Genomic DNA, 13,599 nt, shown 5'->3' on the forward strand with positions numbered 1-13,599 from the left:
GATGAATGAAATACACAAACTACATCAAAAAATAATTCTATATGAGCCAAAACACCAAATGTTAAAGCAATCTCATGAAAAGATGTCATCATAATGTGCAATGACATATTCTGGTATATAGAACCTGGCCTTTAACAAGAAAATAGGCAAACCACAATTCTAAATTAATCAATGTGAAGCTTTGAAACCGTCCACATATCTAGAGTTTACTTCTCCTTTGGTTCATGTGTTTGTCAGTCAAATTTATTAGAATTGTGAACAAGATATGTAAGGATGTATGTTTCTTCAGCCCAATTTATTTCAGACCTCTTAAGACATGTATTCCTCTCCACATTTTTTAAAAAAACTTGTTAATAATTGACTACAAATTTTAAAACAATAAAGTTAATCATATGAATAATTTTGGTCCTTCATTGGATATATTTTAACAAATTTATTTGAAACTAACACTGGGATTGAAAAGGGCGTTCAATTAAAACGCTCCTCAAAATACAGTGATTTTTATATAAAAACATTTTATAATCAAATTTTCAATTATTTAAATATAATGTGCACATATTATAAAGGAAAGATGAACAATGATATATAAATATTTACTTATTTTAAATATCGCATTAATATCTTTCAATATTTTTTTCCTGTCTCTATCACATTCAGGAGACATTTCTCTTAAATTAAACTCGTTCTAGACTTTCAAGTTGGGTAGGGGCTAGGTATTTCTACAATTCTACGTGGAAGTCAAATTCCAAGTGTATTCAACATTTCAACAAAGCTGCAGAGTGTATAGCATTATTAGTCCAACTTAAACCAGAGTGCTTTCAGTGGTAATCATCAATCTCTATCCATTTAACTTAGGAAAAGGTTCGCTTGGACTATTGAAGAGCGTAAGCATTGAAAAGGCTCACAAGTCATCGTCAATCTATATCCTCCATTTAATAGTCATTTTCGGTAGACTATTGAAGAGCGTAAGCATGAATTGGACCCAGTAAATCGTGAGCCAAGTTCTGCCTTCCTTCCTGATCATGCTTGTGATGATTATTAAGGTTTGAAATGGAAATATTTTAAAGTGTGGTTTGTTTGTTAATCCGTGCAAGTTGGCTGTTGGTACGTAATCATTCGGGTTGATCTGCATAGTTTAATCAATTAAGTCCTTGATTCAAATTTTCTGTGACAACTTAATTAATCACGGTTTAAATGGGCAAGTTTATAGCGTCAACTTTTTCTTATTTTTTTTTATAATTTTTTTCCTTTTTAAGAGAAAATTTTATTTTTGACCATATTAATATTATTAATTTTTTTTTTGTTATAATGTTATGTTATCCGTATAAAATATTCACTTATTTAACGTGTGAATAATCTTTGTTAGAGAATATGATTGATAATCTTTAATGAGATTCTTTCATTTTAATTATATTTTTTTCATTCAAAAAATTATAATTATTAATATTGCAACAATTAATATTTTTCTATCATATTTTCATAAAATATGTTTTAACTTTTAAAGTTAGAGATGAATGATCATACACAATAAATATAAAATAATTTTATCCGATCAATTAATTAAAAATTATAGTCGATATGATTTTTAAAATAATTATGATAAAAGTTAATAAATTTATCATATATAATAAATTGTGATGGAATGATCTAATAAAATTATTTTATATTATTAATATATGATATATTTTCTCTTAAAAGAATAAATAATCATCTTAAACTTTGTATCTTTTCTAAATATAAGCATCATAATTTTTTATTCTATCTCAATTAGTCTTTAAATTTTTTATTATTGTTACAGTGAACCATTTAATTCAGCTTTAATATATATATAAAAAAACTTTACTGGGAGTTCAAGTATAATGGAACAAATACCATAAAAAAGGTATAATGGAACAAAGCGTGAAGCCAAAAGCATCAACTATATGTATTTGCAAAGAGCGATGCTAGTATGCACGAAACACACAAATAAATACATGGATTGATAATATTTTTTTAAATAAATATTAATTAAAAATTAAAAAAAGATATAAAATATGTTTTGATGCTATTTCCTTGATTCGGGTGGAAATCGAAGACAGATTTAAAAAATTTACAATTTATGTAATTTCACTCATCCAACTATCAGTTGAGAAAATCCTTTTCGTATAAAATAGTATTTCTCATTTGCAAAAGCAATGATGATTTATTTTTTAAATAACAAGAAAGGATTTAGATTTTTTTTTTTTACGTATGATGGTTATTTATAATTTTGCTCGATACATTTATAACCAAATATTGTTTATCATAAATATTTTGATCATTAAACCTTTATATTTTTTTAGCATAACATACATATCTAATTTAAAATAATAAATTTAATATAAATAAATGTCGAAAGTTATACAATAAGAAAATATTGGGTCAGTGGGCTAACCACAAGCCTTAGTCCATGTGGCCATCATGAAAATAAGATTTCAAAGAACTAAATTTCTTTGCTGCCTTGTGTGTATTAATTATTTCCTATCCTTTCAATTAAAAAATAATACCTTGATAAAAAGGAAAAATATATTAGTTTTAATCAATATATTTTTTTAAAAATAGACTGATATTTAAACCGGTAAAAACATTTATTTTTTGTTTGATAGTTCAATTGTAGTTAAATTATAGTCAAATCGGTAAAGAGGTCTAACCCAGCAATTTATACAGATAAAAATATATAATCGAATCGATAATAATTAAATTAATATTTTAATATTATATAATATTTTAAATAATAAAATTATATAATATAAGCAATCAAAATACTCAAAATTATAAATTATTATGAATAACTAAATTAAATTCTTTCAAGATAAAAATAAAAAATAATTTATATCTATATGTAATATTTAATTATATTTTCATATATTTAAAAATATTTAAATTAAAATAAGATGAAAATAAAAAATAATTATATTTTAAAAAATATCAGTTTAAATAATTTTAAACTAGCCATTAAGAAGCATTAAGTAACATTAAGCAATCATTTTTTTTTCTGGCCCATCGGTCAAACTAGCCAGTTTGGTTTTTAAAAAAATAATTTTAACTTCACATTATTTTTCTGTTAAAAGAATATACAAAATGAGAACATTTAATTTCTATCCATGATTGCACTAGCAAAGAATGGAGAATATGTTCACTGAAGTTCACAGTGTAAATCAAGGTTCTGCTAGCTTCTGCTTATTTAACAGTTCAGTAAACCTAGCTTTAACAATGTATATGAATGTTTGAGATCACACTTTACAGAAATTAAGTGACACATTGTTGAATGGTGGGAGATCTTTATCTTGTTCACGGAATGAATTAGTTAGCAACGCACTATAAACAGGTCCCGATCGACTTAATAGTATTATATATGTTGGTGTTTTGGGTATGGATCCACTGATCCCGTAACAAGCTTATGGTACCATGCATGCGGCGTCGAGACGAAACCCACGAAATTCCCCCTTTTTTTTTTATAGAAAGTTTAAGGAGCTAGGAAATAAATAAAAAAGAAAATATTAAGCATTTTTATTTTATTTTCACTCCAACAAAATAATAAAAAGTTTTGAATTTCAACTTTTTATCTTTATTTTCTCACTTCATTCAAACACGCGAGATTTATATATGTAACAAGTTAATTAATTATAACGTCACGCGCGGTGTTAAGTTAATAATGTCAGTGACTAAAATTAGTAGTCATCAGAATATGTTCATGAATAGCTTAGTTTGTGTTTGAAATAAAACAAAAATTGGATTGATTTATTTATTTAATCTTTCACATAATTTTTTGTTCACCCAAATTAAATGATTTAACTAATAAAAATACATTTTTAAAAATATTTTACTCTATAATTTTGTAATCAATTGTTTACTTGTTGAAATATAAAATACTGGTCCTTTACTCGCTTATATATAAACAAATTTGACCGAGTAACTAATAACCGTGAGTTCGGCTTGGCAAATCATGTATTAAAGTATTAAACGAAAAGTTAGATTTAATCACACTTTTCGATCATATATTTTATTTTGTTTATGGTCTTTATTTCTCTTATTTTAGTTATTAGTATTTATTTTAAATGATTTTTAATTATTTGAATTAAGTTTTTCATTTAAAAAAATTCATTCAATAATTAATAGAAATATAATACTACAAAAGAATATATAAAATAGAAACTAGAAATTTCATGCAGTAAAAAAAAGTTCTCTTAAATTTCTACAAATAAACTGATAAAATGGAAATTTATTAGTAATTTTAACATAAAATTAATTTCTTAATTTCCAGTTAAACTTGTTATTCCTAATTTGTTAACAATATTTATTTATTTTAAAAATATTTATCTTTTTGTAAAAAAACTTACACAATCATTATAATTTGAGAGTTTTTATGATACCCTCACTAATTCTGGAATTTTGATACTATTGGTTTTTTAACCAATAATAATCAAGTTACAGTTATCTTATTATTTTAATATTTAGTAATAATTTTATTATATATTTTAATTTAATTTCTGTATGTTCAAAATATATTTTTAAAAATCAACTTTCTAATCTCACCAAATCAGATTTCAGCAAACAAACATTCCAATTTAAAAAACCTCAGGGAATCTGGGTAGTGTGTTGGTTCAACTGATCTTGGTGTATCATTATGCAGTAGGGGATGGGATAAGGTTACAGGAACATAAGATGCCTCGGAGTGACGATCCCATTGGTCTTTGGATAACATTCCATTTATGGTAAAATAGAAAGGTTTAGTTGACACCCGTGGCAATAATTCAGACCTATCTCAGATGTTGATTTGTTATGCAGTGTGGTTCACTAGTTAGCGGTTGTTTTTTAGTGCAGGTTGGGTGTGGAAAAGTCTCAGTTTCTTTGCAATTTTATCGAACCAGATTTTAGTAGGTTGATTTTTGGAGAAATGTGTACATTGGAATGGGGATAGCCAAAACAGTTTGGCGAGATTTTTGAATTGCAATGTTTGTTTGTTTAGGTTTAATTTAGAGATTAGAAAATTGATTAAAAATAATATCTTAATTATACAGTGATTAAATTAAAAATACATATATGATAAAATTATTACTAAGTGTTGAAAAGATATTAAAAATAAGAAGACATCAGTGTATGATTATTCAAATAAAAATTGTAGATGCATTTAAGTACTAGTAGAGAGGTTCCGAATCAACCACAACTCAATTTATGTTACGTAGGAGAGTCAGCACGTTGGTTGGTAGAAATTGGATCAGACAGTTTTGCATTTTTGCTGCTCCATGTATACTGCAGAGTAGTTTTCTTTACGATAAATTATGAGTGATTATGAACTACATCATTTTCATTAATTTTCATATGATAAATGATTAAGTGTTATAATATTTTCCCCCAAATTTTAAAGTTTGACTATATCATACTAATTTTTCTCATTTGTCACATGATCCTGAAGCATGTAAGCATTTCTCCTTTTTGACGTGGAAGGGTGAGGGAAAAAAAGATGTGGTAGTGGTAATTTTTTTTTATTTTTTATTGTGTTATTTTTTCTTATGTAAAATATTGTTTAAACCATTATTTATCTGAGTGTTCACTTGTTGAAAATGTTCGATCGATTCAATAAATTTATTTCATAATTCTTTATTTAATAGGTTTGATTTAATACAATTCATTTTTCTGATCACTATATTTAATGACAAAGCTGAGTTCCCACAACTAAAACCATCCACGGCTAAATTTGGGTCAATTTAAGGCAGCTGAGTCTATTGTGATAATACTAACAAATCAGCAATGCAAACCTAGTTCATTATTTATTTGTCCCTGTATTTGTGTCTGAGTTTTCAATTCGTACCTAGTTTCACATAGTCCATTGGAGTCATCAACCAATATAATATGTATTGTTAGTTTGGTATAAGCACAGAATCGAATTGGTATGCCCTACGAGCTATAGCAACTTGGCAAATGGCACTTATTTTATGCATCAATCCGTGAGGTTGGTGAAGGTTTTTTTGGCCTAAGTTGGCATCAACGCCGCACAGTGACACATCGTCCGTTTTATTTTCCTATTGGAATTTTACGACAACTTGCTATTTTTGTCAAACAGTCTTTGGTTTTTATAGCTTTTGGTACCGTGTATGACACGACTGTCAGATGATTCCTTCGTCTTTTTATGCTTCTAAGAATTATTTAATTGATTTAAATATAATTTTAGTTATTTTGTTTTAATTGAATCTGTAATTTTAATTCATTTATTTTAAAATTGAGAGTTTTATCGTTTTACTTTAAAAAAATTATAATTTTAATCTTCTTATTTTAAAATATAAACATTTAATTCTTTTATTTTAAAAAATTTATAATTTTAATTAAATTCTTAATTTTATTTACATTTATTTTTTTCTTTTAATTTCATTAAATCTGAAACTTAACATATTCATTTAAAATACTATCTATATATGATTTGATTAATTACAAAATAAAAAAAGTAGACAAAATAAATATTAAACTAAAATTATGAATTTTTTAAAATATGGAAAACAAAATTACGAATTTTTAAAATATAAAGACCAAAATTATATTTAAGTCTATTTAATTATAACACAGAACAATATTATTTTCTTACAAATTTTTAAATAGAATCTTTATTATTAAATAAAAATGATTACATTAAGTTGATTTTGAGAAAAAATTCATAAACTTAAATAAATTTATGTTGAATACAAAGTAATTTTTTGTAAAGCCATTATTATTATTATTATTATATATATATATATATATTCTTTTATTAAAGATTTATTTATCTCATTCGATGAACATTATTATCTTCGTATTATTATTAAAAATGACAACAGTATAAGTTTTCTCTTGATATTTAGAATTTTAGACGCCTAAAATAAAGAATTTAGTCCTCTTAAAAATTTTGCTTTCTAGAAAATTTGAATATTGTTTTGTCGTAAGTTAACTATTTTTATTTTATAACAGACGTATTTAATTTATCTTGTGTGGTTCTTAATATTACCAGAAGCATTAGCTAACAAGGAAATCTTCAACTGGGTCCGAAAAAACTGAAAAGTCAGCATAAGGATGCAAGTGAATGTCACCCCTGGATATCAGCTGAAGCGCCATTAGTTAATCAGAATCATAAACAACCTCTTTGTAACCAGCTTTTCCTAATTTTCTTGGAGTTAAACTACATATATATATATATATATATATATATATATATATATATATATATATATATATATTTGGGTGTGTATATTTATAAATTCTTTCTTTATTGATCCGCTAGGCTCATGTTTTAGCAACCTTATAATCTTCTCTTGTTTTGCATTATTTTGTTTTCAGTCTTTCTCTCTTACTTTATTTCGTAAAAATAGGAACGGACCGTTGAAGGCTTGAAGCAACCAGAAACAGGGCTTTGGGCATTGATGAAGCACCTTCGTAATTTTAAAGCAGGAAGGCTACTTTTTATTATTTACAGTAATTTATTAAGAGGGCGTGATAAACATAATTAAATTAATGTAATTTCATAACCAAATGTAGTTATTTTGTCAAAATTTATAGGATCAGGTTCAATCGCGCATGTGTGGATGTTACTCGACTCGTCCAATATTTTCCATGTGCAAGCTGACGAAGACAAATGTTTTAGCGTTGAGTAAATTACACTGATTTCTTAACCAGTAACGGTGTTAGTGTAATATAGAAAGAAATATCAGTGTCATATTTTTAAACATTAAAAGATTGTTAATATAACACTTAAGAGAATGTCAGAACAAAGAGTTAATATAGAAATAAAAAAATGATGTTATATGTAATTTTAAAAAAAGTTTAGTAGTACAAATCTACTTTTTTTTTTTTTTACAATAAAGATATATTTCAATCAGCAGTTGGAAATTAAATCATTCTAGTTATAGAGATCATTAATGTGAATATTGTATCTTCCAATAAATTATTTTTCATACACATAAAGAATTAAAGTTCACAAAATAATAATTAAACATCTAAGATATACTTAAAAAAAAATCTAGATATGAATCAAATGTGTTGAAATTTGTTCGGGAGGAAGATAAATATAAGTAATATACTTCCTTCTTTCTTTTTTATAAGAAAACAAACTGATTTCATGCTTAATATGTATCATTGTAACTTTATTAAATTGTATCATTGTAAATATAAAAAAATATTTTTTCCTTAAATTATCCTTAACTGATACCTGATATTAAACACAAATCTTGTACTATAAAGGATATTTTAAAAATAATTTCAATAAAATAAAAGTAGTTAGATTTTGTTTATAAAAGAAAATCAAGAGAACATTGTTTAACAAAAAAATAATTTAATAATTATACATTGTCAATCAAGTTCCTATTTTACGAAGGAGTTTGATAAAGTCGAATCATATTTACATTAAGTTTTTAATTGTTAAGGAAAGGGTACAGAGTGAACAAATTTCTATAGAACACTTAGAGACAAACTTCATGATAACAGATCTTCTTATTAAGGAATTTTCACCCAAGATCTTTCATGAGCTTGTTGTTCATATGGGTGTTTTAGCGTTCGAGAAATCTTTGGTATAGTGGGAGTTATTCATTTTTATGTATTTTATGTTCTATGTTAGATTTTATGTATGCATATATTAACTTTTGAATATATTTGGTTATATATATTATTCGGTTATTATACTTTGTACATTAAGGTTATTAAATGATCTCATTGGGGTAAAGTAGGATCACTTCAAAATAGACGTGTAGAGACCATCTTCACGTAGTTTTCATGCTACGCATTTCATGACGAGTTCATGTCATTTGATTTTATCAGCATTAGTGATCAACATCAAGTTCCTAGTTGTTAAGGAAAGGGTACAAAGTAAACAAATTTTCATAAAACACTTAGGGACAAACTTCATGATAACAAATCCTCTTATTAAGGGACTTTCACCAAAAGTCTTTCATGAGCATGTTGCTTATATAAGTGTTTTATAGTTCGAAGAATCTTTGGTTTAGTGAGAGTTATTCATTTTTATGTATTTTATGTATACATACATTGACTTATATATATATATATATATATATATATATATATATATATTATTCAGTTATTACACTTTGTATATTAAGGTTATTAAATGATCTCATTGAGGTAAAGTAGGACCACTTGAAAATAGACATGTACAAACCATCTTTACGTAGCTTTCATGCTATATATTTCATGATGAGTTTATGTCATTTGATTTTGTCAGCATTAATGATCATTGATGGATTTGATTTTACGTGCAAGATGTAATCAATGGACAAGATTTTCGAAATGTGCTTAAGGCATGTAATGACAAATTTTGAGCTCACAAAGTCTAACACGTTCTTAAGGATGCTAAGGATATATATATTTGTGACCAAGTGGGAGATTGTTAGTAATTTTGGGTCATGTATCTATATATATATATATATATATATATATATATATACATCACATAATTAAATGAGTTAGAGTTATTATTTTATTAGTCAAAATATTAAAGTAGTCTAATCAATATAAAATTATGATTAAGGACATATATGTCATAAAAGATTAATTATGTAAATATCAGTAGTGATATTATAATTTGATGAAAGACTAAATTATAATTATTAAATTTGGGGTAACTGATGACAGTTACTAATATAAGAGGTCATGATCCCCATCAGAATTAAAAAAATTTAGAGAAAAAAAGGGTTCTCTACCTTTGAAAAATCATAAAATCAATCTTAATGATCATCTACCTTTCATCATTTCAATTATGACTAATCTAGACGTGCTTTCCCATTTAGTTTTCATCATGATTTTGAGTTATGGAATACAGTGAGATTTTATTTATCTTTATGCAATAATTTCTCTCCACGTAAAAGATTGACGATTGTCTCTTAAAATCAAATTAGATTGATTAATCAAATTAGATTGATTGATTGAAAGAAATTAATTTATCAAAAGAAATTATCAATATTCTATTATATAATTTAAAATTTTATTTGATCATAACCCCACAAATTAGTTTTCCACATTGTTTACGTTACAGATTTAAATCCCATGTCACTATAGCAAGAAAGAATTCATAAAAGAGCTTGCAGACCTTTCAAAGCTGCTAATTAACGAACGTTTAACAATCAGTGGAAGTTATCCGTTAGGTTGGCGTACAAATCTATTTTTTTTTTACAATAAAGATATATTTCAATCATGTATTAAAGTATTAAACGGAAATTTAGATTTAATCCCACTTTTCGATCATATATTTTATTTTGTTTATGGTTTTTATTTCTCTTATTTTAATTATTCGTATTTATTTTTAATGATTTTTCATTATTTAAATTAAGTTTTTCATTTTAAAAATTCATTCAATAATTAATAGAAATATAATACTACTAAAAAAATATGATGTATCATTGATTTGTATAGATTCTCAAAGAAAGAATATACAAAATAAAAACTAGAAATTTCATGCAGTAAAAAAAAAGTTCTCTTAAATTTCTACAAATAAATTGATAAAATGGAAATTTAGTAGTAATTTTAACATAAAAATAATTTATTAATTTCCAGTTAAACTTGTTATTTCTAATTTGTTAACAATATTTATTTATTTTAAAATATTTATCTTTTTGTGAAAAAAACTTACACAATCATTATAATTTGAGAGTTTTTATATATGATACCCTCACTAATTCTGGAATTTTGATACTATTGATTTTTTAACCAATAATAATCAAGTTACATTGTTATCTTATTATTTTAATATTTAGTAATAATTCTATTATATATTTTAATTTAATTTCTGTATAATTAAAATATATTTTTTAAAATCAACTTTCTAATCTCACCAATTCAGATTTCAGCAAGCAAACATTCCAATTTAAAAAACCTCAGGGAATCTGGGTAGTGTGGTGGTTCAACTGATCTTGGTGTATCATTATGCAGTAGGGGATGGGATAAGGTTACAGGAACGTAAGATGCCTCGGAGTGACGATCCCATTGGTCTTTGGATAACATTCCATTTATGGTAAAATAGAAAGGTTTAGTTGACACCCGTGGCAATATTCAGACCTATCCAAGATGTTGATTTGTTATGCAGTGTGGTTCACTAGTTAGCAGTTGTTTTTTCGTGCAGGTTGGGCGTGGAAAAGTCTCAGTTTCTTTGCAATTTTATCGAACCAGATTTTAGTAGGTTGATTTTTGGAGAAATATGTACATTGGAATGGGGATAGCCAAAAGAGTTTGGCGAGATTTTTGAATTGCAATGTTTGTTTGTTGAGGTTTAATTTAGAGATTAGAAAATTGATTAAAAATAATATCTTAATTACACAGTGATTAAATTGAAAATATATGATAAAATTATCACTAAATGTTAAAATAACATGATAATAATGTAACTTGATTACTATTGGTTACAAAATTAGTAGTATCAAAACTCTAAAAATGAGAGTACCGTAAAACTCTCTTATAATTTTTAAATATTGTTTAAATAAAAACACAAATAAAGAACAACTTCACAGACATTCATATACATGTTATCAATTAGAAAGAGTGTAAAATAAAAATTAGAAATGATAATATGATAAAAAAATTAAGATTATATGTATTAAGACAAATTTGAAATAAGAATATGACCGATTGGATTCCTAACTACATGTAACATTGTTTCCAAACAGATGAAGACCGAAAAAAAAAAACATGTAATTTTGTCACGTGACGATAACATTTATATTTATACAGTGCTGATTGTTTTTTTCCTCTCACTAATTGCGTACACTCACCAACCATCTTATTGTATTCTAAAGATGTGTGTACATATAAAAAAATAAAAAAATCTCTTAAAAAATATATAAAAATATAAAAAATTAAAATAACCCCAATTGGATATAATTATATAAATATAATGTGACATGGGGAGTAAATTATTTTGATGAAGTCAACAAGAAAATAATTAAAAAATATAAAAAATATTTGATGACGAACATCCATAGTACTACGAGGCAGGTAAAGAGAGAAGAAAAAAATATAATTATAATAAAATAATAATACATAAATTATTATTTATTTTAAAAATTTATCATTATCTTTTATTTTTATCTTTTTTTGTCATATTATAAATTTTATTATTGTAATATTTTTTTCTTCTCTATATGTGTATGATAACATAGTAGACGTTTGTTAAATATTTTATTTTATGATACGATAAAAAGAGATAAAAAATGAGAAGTGTTGAAAAGATATTAAAAATAAGAAGACACCAGTGTATGATTATTCAAATAAAAATTGTAGATGCATTTAAGTACTAGTGGAGAGGTTCCGAATCAACCACAACTCATCGTGCATGTATCTCTATCTGTTCATTCCTATAGGTAGTGGATGTGCTGAAGCCTGGGTGGGCTTTACCAAACTAGTCTTGGCTTTTTTGGGTGTTTGAAATGAAACCTTCAAAGTAGTCATTATGAAAAAAGTTAATTCAATTTACAGGTTAAATGCATTGAATTTGTAAGTTTAAGCTTTGAAAACCAAGTTTTTTTTATTTTTTTAAAAATACAAATTAAATTAAACGAAACATTTTATTTCATTTCATATAAATTATTTTATGTTTTATTGTAAAAATATCTAAGTAATAACCTGAGTTTATTCTATTGCACTCCATTTTATTTTATTTGACTTCACTTAGTATTAAATATTGAATACTACAACCTAAGAGAATGCCAAAATTCTGCTACGTATGAAGGACACAGTTTCTCCACCTCACATAGTGGAGGAACAACGTAAAAGAGTAAGACCAGATCTATATTTCATATATACTGATGAGTCCGTTGAATGTTGAATTTCTGGTTTGAGCTCTTGCATGCAAGATGGCTTCTTAATAGTTAAAACTTTCGCGAGAAAGGAGCTGAAACCGTGCCTCCCACTGTGGATTGACATAATCCTTGCATCGTCTCGTTCAAGCATCGTTCATATATATTTTTGGAAAGCTATAAGCTATTAATTAAATTAACTTGCAAATTGATGCTTCGATAATTAATAAACTGACATATATATCGAGTATTAGATTAAGAAAAAAGATAATGTATAAAATTATTTTTAGTCATTCAATCATAAATAATCATTTATGATAAATTTATTAATTTTTACATTATTTTAATTTAAAAGTCATACACCAATAATTTGTAAATAAAAATATAAAATTATTTTACATATTCATTAAACTCGATAAGATATGTAGTTTATGGCATAAGATATTGTATGACCGGATGGAGAGAAACATGCTTCCATTTCCTTAGGGTTTGTGTTTGTACTGCTTATCACCGTTGAATTGTTCATCGTCCTGACAATTTTGAAGACAAAAATAGTTTGTTCCATATCCACATAAAATTGGTGAGAAATAAAGATAAAAAGAGAAACACATAAGGTGTGGAATATATATATATATATAAATGGGTGCACGCGCGGGTCACTCAATTTATTATGAAAACCGAAAAAAAAAACATGTAATTTTGTCACGTAACGTTAACATTTATATTTATATAGTGCTGATTTTTATTTTCCTCTCACTAATTGCGTACATTCATCAACCATCTTATTGTATTCTAAAGATGTGTGCACATATAAAAAAAT

This window comes from Glycine max, chromosome 4 (genome assembly GCF_000004515.6).
Source record: "Glycine max cultivar Williams 82 chromosome 4, Glycine_max_v4.0, whole genome shotgun sequence".
NCBI classification, from domain to species: Eukaryota; Viridiplantae; Streptophyta; class Magnoliopsida; order Fabales; family Fabaceae; genus Glycine; species Glycine max.